Here is a 10540-nt window from a genome sequence, read left to right as displayed (position 1 = left end):
GTGTGAATCTAAAGGATTCCCATGGAACAAGATAAAAATTCCTAAGATTCTATCCTTTCTAAAAGAAGGTTTGGAGAAAGGATTATCTGCAAGTTCTCTGAAGGGACAGATCTCTGCTTTATCTGTTTTACTTCACAATAGACTGGCAGCTGTGCCAGATGTTCAAGCATTTGTTCAGGCTCTGGTTAGGATCAAGCCTGTTTACAGACCTTTGACTCCTCCCTGGAGTCTAAATCTAGTTCTTTCAGTTCTTCAAGGGGTTCCGTTTGAACCCTTACATTCCGTAGATATTAAGTTATTATCTTGGAAAGTTTTGTTTTTGGTTGCAATTTCTTCTGCTAGAAGAGTTTCAGAGTTATCTGCTCTGCAGTGTTCTCCGCCCTATCTGGTGTTCCATGCAGATAAGGTGGTTTTGCGTACTAAGCCTGGTTTTCTTCCGAAAGTTGTTTCCAACAAAAATATTAACCAGGAGATAGTTGTACCTTCTTTGTGTCCGAATCCAGTTTCAAAGAAGGAACGTTTGTTACACAATTTGGACGTAGTCCGTGCTCTAAAATTCTATTTAGAGGCTACTAAAGATTTCAGACAAACATCTTCCTTGTTTGTTGTTTATTCTGGTAAAAGGAGAGGTCAAAAAGCGACTTCTACCTCTCTTTCCTTTTGGCTTAAAAGCATTATCCGATTGGCTTATGAGACTGCCGGACGGCAGCCTCCTGAAAGAATCACAGCTCACTCCACTAGGGCTGTGGCTTCCACATGGGCCTTCAAGAACGAGGCTTCTGTTGACCAGATATGTAAGGCAGCGACTTGGTCTTCACTGCACTCTTTTGCCAAATTTTACAAATTTGATACTTTTGCTTCTTCGGAGACTATTTTTGGGAGAAAGGTTTTGCAAGCCGTGGTGCCTTCCATTTAGGTGACCTGATTTGCTCCCTCCCTTCATCCGTGTCCTAAAGCTTTGGTATTGGTTCCCACAAGTAAGGATGACGCCGTGGACCGGACACACCAATGTTGGAGAAAACAGAATTTATGCTTACCTGATAAATTACTTTCTCCAACGGTGTGTCCGGTCCACGGCCCGCCCTGGTTTTTTAATCAGGTCTGATGAATTATTTTCTCTAACTACAGTCACCACGGTATCATATGGTTTCTCCTATATATATTTCCTCCTGTCCGTCAGTCGAATGACTGGGGTGGGCGGAGCCTAGGAGGGATCATGTGACCAGCTTTGCTGGGACTCTTTGCCATTTCCTGTTGGGGAAGAGAATATCCCACAAGTAAGGATGACGCCGTGGACCGGACACACCGTTGGAGAAAGTAATTTATCAGGTAAGCATAAATTCTGTTTTTCTCTCTTAAAGGCACAGTAACGTTTTCGTTTAATTGCTATTTCACCTTTATTAAAGTGTTTTCCAAGCTTGCTTGTCTCATTACTAGTCTGTTAAACATGTATGACATAGAGGAAACTCCTTGTTCAATATGTTTGGAAGCCATTGTGGAACCCCCTCTTAGAATGTGTACCAAATGTACTGAAATTTCTATAAACTATAAAGACCATATTATGGCGCTTAAAGATTTATCTCCAGGGGATTCTCTGACTGAAAAGAGGGAAATTATGCCATCTAACTCTCCCCATGTGTCAGAACCTATAACTCCCGCTCAAGTGACGCCAAGTACATCTAGCGCGTCTAATTCTTGACATGGCGGCAGTTATGAATGCTACCCTCACAGAGGTATTTTCCAAACTGCCAGGGCTACAAGGAAAGCGAGACAGCTCTGGGGCTAGAATTAATACAGAGCTTCCTGACGCTCAGAAGCCGAGGCAGGTGAGCTTCTATCTGTGGGTGATAATTCAGACTCCGGGAAGGCGTTACTTCAATCTGATTCTGAGATGACAGTGTTTAAATTTAAGCTTGAACACCTCCGCTTATTGCTTAAGGAGGTTTTAGCGACTCTGGATGACTGTGACCCCATTGTGGTTCCAGAGAAATTGTGTAAAATGTACAAATTTCTCCAACATAGGTGTGTCCGGTCCACGGCGTCATCCTTACTTGTGGGATATTCTCTTCCCCAACAGGAAATGGCAAAGAGCCCAGCAAAGCTGGTCACATGATCCCTCCTAGGCTCCGCCTTCCCCTGTCATTCTCTTTGCCGTTGTACAGGCAACATCTCCACGGAGATGGCTTAGAGTTTTTTAGTGTTTAACTGTAGTTTTTATTATTCAATCAAGAGTTTGTTATTTTAAAATAGTGCTGGTATGTACTATTTACTCTGAAACAGAAAAGAGATGAAGATTTCTGTTTGTAAGAGGAAAATGATTTTAGCAACCGTTACTAAAATCGATGGCTGTTCCACACAGGACTGTTGAGAGGAATTAACTTCAGTTGGGGGAACAGTGAGCAGACTTTTGCTGCCTGAGGTATGACACATTCTAACAAGACGATGTAATGCTGGAAGCTGTCATTTTCCCTATGGGATCCGGTAAGCCATTTTTATTACAGAAAGAAAAAAAGGGCTTCACAAGGGCTTTCTAAGACTGTAGACATTTTCTGGGCTAAATCGATTTATATTTTATACTCCATAGCCTTGAGGAATTATTTTAATCTTGGGAATTATGTAAAATAACCGGCAGGCACTGTATTGGACACCTTATTCTCTAGGGGCTTTCCCTAATCATAGGCAGAGTCTCATTTTCGCGCCTGTATTGCGCACTTGTTTTTGAGAAGCATGACATGCAGATGCATGTGTGAGGAGCTCTGATACATAGAAAAGACTTTCTGAAGGCGTCATTTGGTATCGTATTCCCCTTTGGGCTTGGTTGGGTCTCAGCAAAGCAGATACCAGGGACTGTAAAGGGGTTAAATATAAAAACGGCTCCGGTTCCGTTATTTTAAGGGTTAAAGCTTCCAAATTTGGTGTGCAATACTTTTAAGGCTTTAAGACACTGTGGTGAAATTTTGGTGAATTTTGAACAATTCCTTCATACTTTTTCGCAATTGCAGTAATAAAGTGTGTTCAGTTTAAAATTTAAAGTGACAGTAACGGTTTATTTTAAAACGTTTTTTGTACTTTGTTATCAAGTTTTTGCCTGTTTAACATGTCTGAACTACCAGATAGACTGTGTTCTGAATGTGGGGAAGCCAAGGTTCCTTCTCATTTAAATAGATGTGATTTATGTGACACAAAATTTAGAGAAAATGATGCCCAAGATGATTCCTCAAGTGAGGGGAGTAAGCATGGTACTGCATCATCCCCTCCTTCGTCTACACCAGTCTTGCCCACACAGGAGGCCCCTAGTACATCTAGCGCGCCAATACTCCTTACTATGCAACAATTAACGGCTGTAATGGATAATTCTATCAAAAACATTTTAGCCAAAATGCCCACTTATCAGCGAAAGCGCGACTGCTCTGTTTTAGAAAATACTGAAGAGCATGAGGACGCTGATGATATTGGTTCTGAAGGGCCCCTACACCAATCTGAGGGGGCCAGGGAGGTTTTGTCTGAGGGAGAAATTTCAGATTCAGGGAAAATTTCTCAACAAGCTGAACCTGATGTGATTACATTTAAATTTAAATTGGAACATCTCCGCGCTCTGCTTAAGGAGGTGTTATCCACTCTGGATGATTGTGAGAATTTGGTCATTCCAGAGAAACTATGTAAAATGGACAAGTTCCTAGAGGTCCCGGGGCCCCCCAAAGCTTTTCCTATACCCAAGCGGGTGGCGGACATTGTAAATAAAGAATGGGAAAGGCCCGGTATACCTTTCGTCCCTCCCCCCATATTTAAAAAATTGTTTCCTATGGTCGACCCCAGAAAGGACTTATGGCAGACAGTCCCCAAGGTCGAGGGGGCGGTTTCTACTCTAAACAAACGCACCACTATACCCATAGAAGATAGTTGTGCTTTCAAAGATCCTATGGATAAAAAATTAGAAGGTTTGCTTAAAAAGATGTTTGTTCAGCAAGGTTACCTTCTACAACCAATTTCATGCATTGTTCCTGTCACTACAGCCGCGTGTTTCTGGTTCGATGAGCTAGAAAAGGCGATCAATAATAATTCTTCTTCTTATGAGGAGATTATGGACAGAATTCGTGCTCTCAAATTGGCTAATTCTTTCACCCTAGACGCCACTTTGCAATTGGCTAGGTTAGCGGCGAAAAATTCTGGTTTTGCTATTGTGGCGCGCAGAGCGCTTTGGTTAAAATCTTGGTCAGCGGATGCGTCTTCCAAGAACAAATTGCTTAACATTCCTTTCAAGGGGAAAACGCTGTTTGGCCCTGACTTGAAAGAGATTATCTCTGATATCACTGGGGGCAAGGGCCACGCCCTTCCTCAGGATAGGTCTTTCAAGGCCAAAAATAAACCTAATTTTCGTCCCTTTCGCAGAAACGGACCAGCCCCAAGTGCTACGTCCTCTAAGCAAGAGGGTAATACTTCTCAAGCCAAGCCAGCCTGGAGACCAATGCAAGGCTGGAACAAAGGAAAGCAGGCCAAGAAACCTGCCACTGCTACCAAGACAGCATGAGATGTTGGCCCCCGATCCGGGACCGGATCTGGTGGGGGGCAGACTCTCTCTCTTCGCTCAGGCTTGGGCAAGAGATGTTCTGGATCCTTGGGCGCTAGAAATAGTCTCCCAAGGTTATCTTCTGGAATTCAAGGGGCTTCCCCCAAGGGGGAGGTTCCACAGGTCTCAATTGTCTTCAGACCACATAAAAAAACAGGCATTCTTACATTGTGTAGAAAACCTGTTAAAAATGGGAGTGATTCATCCTGTTCCATTAGGAGAACAAGGGATGGGGTTCTACTCCAATCTGTTCGTAGTTCCCAAAAAAGAGGGAACATTCAGACCAATCTTAGATCTCAAGATCCTAAACAAGTTTCTCAAGGTTCCATCGTTCAAAATGGAAACCATTCGAACTATTCTTCCTTCCATCCAGGAAGGTCAATTCATGACCACGGTGGATTTAAAGGATGCGTATCTACATATTCCTATCCACAAGGAACATCATCGGTTCCTAAGGTTCGCATTCCTGGACAAGCATTACCAGTTTGTGGCACTTCCGTTCGGATTAGCCACTGCTCCAAGGATTTTCACAAAGGTACTAGGGTCCCTTCTAGCGGTGCTAAGACCAAGGGGCATTGCAGTAGTACCTTACTTGGACGACATTCTGATTCAAGCGTCGTCCCTTCCTCAAGCAAAGGCTCACACGGACATTGTCCTGGCCTTTCTCAGATCTCACGGGTGGAAAGTGAACGTAGAAAAAAGTTCTCTGTCTCCGTCAACAAGGGTTCCCTTCTTGGGAACAATAATAGACTTCTTAGAAATGAGGATTTTTCTGACAGAGGCCAGAAAATCAAAACTTCTGAACTCTTGTCAAATACTTCATTCTGTTCCTCTTCCTTCCATAGCGCAGTGCATGGAAGTAATAGGTTTGATGGTAGCGGCAATGGACATAGTTCCTTTTGCGCGCATTCATCTAAGACCATTACAACTGTGCATGCTCAGTCAGTGGAATGGGGACTATACAGACTTGTCTCCGACGATACAAGTAAATCAAAGGACCAGAGATTCACTCCGTTGGTGGCTGTCCCTGGACAACCTGTCACAGGGGATGAGCTTCCGCAGACCAGAGTGGGTCATTGTCACGACCGACGCCAGTCTGGTGGGCTGGGGCGCGGTCTGGGGACCCCTGAAAGCTCAGGGTCTTTGGTCTCGGGAAGAATCTCTTCTACCGATAAATATTCTGGAACTGAGAGCGATACTCAATGCTCTCAAGGCTTGGCCTCAGCTAGCAAAGGCCAAGTTCATACGGTTTCAATCAGACAACATGACGACTGTTGCGTACATCAACCATCAGGGGGGAACAAGGAGTTCCCTGGCGATGGAAGAAGTGACCAAAATCATTCAATGGGCGGAGACTCACTCCTGCCACTTGTCTGCAATCCACATCCCAGGAGTGGAAAATTGGGAAGCGGATTTTCTGAGTCGTCAGACATTTCATCCGGGGGAGTGGGAACTCCATCCGGAAATCTTTGCCCAAATCACTCAATTGTGGGGCATTCCAGACATGGATCTGATGGCCTCTCGTCAGAACTTCAAGGTTCCTTGCTACGGGTCCAGATCCAGGGATCCCAAGGCGACTCTAGTAGATGCACTAGTAGCACCTTGGACCTTCAAACTAGCTTATGTATTCCCGCCGTTTCCTCTCATCCCCAGGCTGGTAGCCAGGATCAATCAGGAGAGAGCATCGGTGATCTTGATAGCTCCTGCGTGGCCACGCAGGACTTGGTATGCAGACCTGGTGAATATGTCATCGGCTCCACCATGGAAGCTACCTTTGAGACGAGACCTTCTTGTTCAAGGTCCGTTCGAACATCCGAATCTGGTCTCACTCCAACTGACTGCTTGGAGATTGAACGCTTGATCTTATCAAAGCGAGGGTTCTCAGATTCTGTCATTGATACTCTTGTTCAGGCCAGAAAGCCTGTAACTAGAAAAATTTACCACAAAATATGGAAAAAATATATCTGTTGGTGTGAATCTAAAGGATTCCCTTGGGACAAGGTAAAAATTCCTAAGATTCTATCCTTCCTTCAAGAAGGTTTGGAGAAAGGATTATCTGCTAGTTCCTTGAAGGGACAGATTTCTGCCTTGTCTGTGTTACTTCACAAAAAACTGGCAGCTGTGCCAGATGTTCAAGCCTTTGTTCAGGCTCTGGTTAGAATCAAGCCTGTTTACAAACCTTTGACTCCTCCTTGGAGTCTCAATTTAGTTCTTTCAGTTCTTCAGGGGGTTCCGTTTTGAACCCTTACATTCCGTTGATATTAAGTTATTATCTTGGAAAGTTTTGTTTTTGGTTGCAATTTCTTCTGCTAGAAGAGTTTCAGAATTATCTGCTCTGCAGTGTTCTCCTCCTTATCTGGTGTTCCATGCAGATAAGGTGGTTTTACGTACTAAACCTGGTTTTCTTCCGAAAGTTGTTTCTAACAAAAACATTAACCAGGAGATAGTCGTGCCTTCTTTGTGTCCGAATCCAGTTTCAAAGAAGGAACGTTTGTTGCACAATTTGGATGTTGTTCGTGCTCTAAAATTCTATTTAGATGCTACAAAGGATTTTAGACAAACATCTTCCTTGTTTGTTGTTTAGTCTGGTAAAAGGAGAGGTCAAAAAGCAACTTCTACCTCTCTCTCCTTTTGGATTAAAAGCATCATCAGATTGGCTTACGAGACTGCCGGACGGCAGCCTCCTGAAAGAATCACAGCTCATTCCACTAGGGCTGTGGCTTCCACATGGGCCTTCAAGAACGAGGCTTCTGTTGATCAGATATGTAAGGCAGCGACTTGGTCTTCACTGCACACTTTTACTAAATTTTACAAGTTTGATACTTTTGCTTCTTCTGAGGCTATTTTTGGGAGAAAGGTTTTGCAAGCCGTGGTGCCTTCCATCTAGGTGACCTGATTTGCTCCCTCCCTTCATCCGTGTCCTAAAGCTTTGGTATTGGTTCCCACAAGTAAGGATGACGCCGTGGACCGGACACACCTATGTTGGAGAAAACAGAATTTATGTTTACCTGATAAATTACTTTCTCCAACGGTGTGTCCGGTCCACGGCCCGCCCTGGTTTTTTAATCAGGTCTGATAATTTATTTTCTTTAACTACAGTCACCACGGTATCATATGGTTTCTCCTATGCAAATATTCCTCCTTTACGTCGGTCGAATGACTGGGGAAGGCGGAGCCTAGGAGGGATCATGTGACCAGCTTTGCTGGGCTCTTTGCCATTTCCTGTTGGGGAAGAGAATATCCCACAAGTAAGGATGACGCCGTGGACCGGACACACCGTTGGAGAAAGTAATTTATCAGGTAAACATAAATTCTGTTACTTTGCAGTACCTGTTTACACCGATGGTTTTTCCAGTCCCTAAGAGGTTTTCGGAAATTATTACTAAGGAATGGGATAGACCAGGTGTGCCGTTCTCTCCACCTCCTGCTTTTAAAAAGATGTTTCCCATAGATGCCACCATACGGGACTCGTGGCAGACGGTTCCTACGGTGGAGGGAGCAGTCTCCACCCTAGCTAAGCGTACAACTATCCCCGTCGAGGACAGTTGTGCTTTCCTAGATCCTATGGATAAAAAATTGGAGGGTCTCCTTAAGAAAATTTTTATGCATCAAGGTTTTATTCTCCAGCCTCTTGCATGCATTGCCCCAGTTACTGCTGCAGCGGCCTTCTGGTTCAAGTCTCTTGAGGAGGCTCTACAGGTGGAGACCCCATTAGATGATATTTTAGACAGGATTAAAGCTCTTAAGTTGGCTAACTCCTTTATTTCTGACGCCATTTTTCATTTAGCCAAGCTAACGGCTAAGAATTCAGGTTTTGCCATTTTGGCGCGTAGGGCTCTATGGCTTAAGTCCTGGTCAACAGACGTTACTTCAAAGTCTAAGCTTCTTAACATCCCCTTTAAGGGACAGACCCTATTCGGGCCCGGTCTTAAGGAGATCATTTCTGATATTACTGGAGGAAAAGGTCACGTCCTTCCTCAGGATAGGTCCAATAAGTTAAGGACCGAACAGAATAATTTTCGTTCCTTTCGAAACTTCAAGAGTGGTGCAGCTTCAGTTTCCTTTAATGCAAAACAAGAGGGAAATTTCGCCCAGCCCAAACCAGTCTGGGGACCTAACCAGGCTTGGAACAAGGGGAAACAGGCCATGAAACCTGCGCCTGCCTCTAAGACAGCATGAGGTAGTAGCCCCCGATCCGGGACCGGATCTAGTGGGGGGCAGACTCTCTTCGCCCAAGCCTGGGCAAGAGACGTCCAGGATCCCTGGGCATTAGAGATTGTTTCCCAGGGATATCTTCTGGACTTCAAAGCTTCATCTCCAAAGGGGAGATTTCATCTCTCACAATTATCTGTAAACCAGATAAAGAGAGAGGCATTCTTACGTTGTGTTCAAGACCTGCTGGTTATGGGAGTGATCCACCCAGTTCCAAGGGAGGAACAGGGGCAGGGCTTCTATTCAAATCTGTTTATAGTTCCCAGAAAAGAGGGAACTTTCAGACCAATCTTGGATCTCAAGATCCTAAACAAATTTCTCAGGGTCCCATCCTTCAAGATGGAGACTATCCGAACCATCCTCCCTATGATCCAGGAGGGTCAATATATGACTACTGTGGACTTAAAGGATGCTTATCTCCACATTCTGATTCACAGAGATCATCAGTTCCTCAGATTCGCCTTCTTAGACCGGCATTACCAGTTTGTGGCTCTTCCCTTCGGGTTAGCCATGGCACCAAGAATCTTTACGAAGGTTCTAGGGTCCCTACTGGCGGTTCTAAGGCCACGGGGCATAGCGGTGGCTCCTTACCTAGACGACATTCTAATTCAGGCGTCGACTTTTCAAATCGCCAAGTCCCATACGGACATTGTTCTGGCCTTTCTGAGGTCTCATGGGTGGAAGGTGAACGAAGAAAAGAGTTATCTCTCCCCTCTCACAAGTTTCCTTCCTAGGAACACTGATAGATTCAGTAGAAATGAAAATTTTTCTGACAGAGGTCAGGTTATCAAAGCTTCTAACTTCCTGCCGTGCTCTTCATTCCACTTCTCGGCCGTCAGTGGCTCAGTGTATTGAAGTAATCGGCCTAATGGTAGCGGCAATGGACATAGTTCCGTTTGCCCGCCTACATCTCACACCACTGCAACTTTGCATGCTCAATCAGTGGAATGGGGATTACACAGATTTGTCCCCAATGCTAAATCTGGATCAAGAGACCAGGGATTCTCTTCTCTGGTGGTTCTCTCGGGACCATCTGTCCAGGGGAATGAGTTTCCGCAGGCCAGAGTGGACTATATTCACGACAGATGCCAGCCTTCTGGGCTGGGGCGCAGTCTGGAACTCTCTGAAGGCTCAGGGTTTGTGGACTCAGGAGGAAGCCCTCCTTCCGATAAACATTCTGGAACTGAGAGCGATATTCAATGCTCTTCAGGCTTGGCCTAGCTAGCTGCGGTCAGGTTCATCAGATTTCAGTCTGACAATATTGCGACTGTAGCCTATATCAACCATCAGGGGAGGGGCAAGAAGTCCCCTGGCAATGTTGGAGGTTTCAAAGATAATTCTATGGGCAGAGGTTCACTCTTGCCATCTCTCAGCTATCCATATCCCAGGAGTAGAGAACTGGGAGGCGGATTTTCTAAGTCGGCAGACTTTTCATCCGGGGGAGTGGGAGCTCCATCCGGAGGTATTTGCCCAGCTGATTCAACTATGGGGCAAACCAGAAGTGGATCTGATGGTGTCTCGTCAGAACGCCAAGCTTCCCTGTTACGGGTCCAGGTCAAGGGATCCCCAGGCAGCGCTGATAGATGCTCTAGCAGTGCCCTGGTCTTTCAGCCTGGCTGAGGCAGGACCTTCTACTCCAAGGTCCATTCAAACATCCAAATCTAAATTCTCTGCGGCTGACTGCTTGGAGATTGAACGCTTGATTTTATCAAAACGTGGTTTCTCCGAGTCGGTCATTGATACCTTAATTCAGGCTCGAAA

This window comes from Bombina bombina, chromosome 8 (assembly GCF_027579735.1).
Source record: "Bombina bombina isolate aBomBom1 chromosome 8, aBomBom1.pri, whole genome shotgun sequence".
Lineage (NCBI taxonomy): Eukaryota > Metazoa > Chordata > Amphibia > Anura > Bombinatoridae > Bombina > Bombina bombina.
This window is presented reverse-complemented; position numbering follows the sequence as displayed.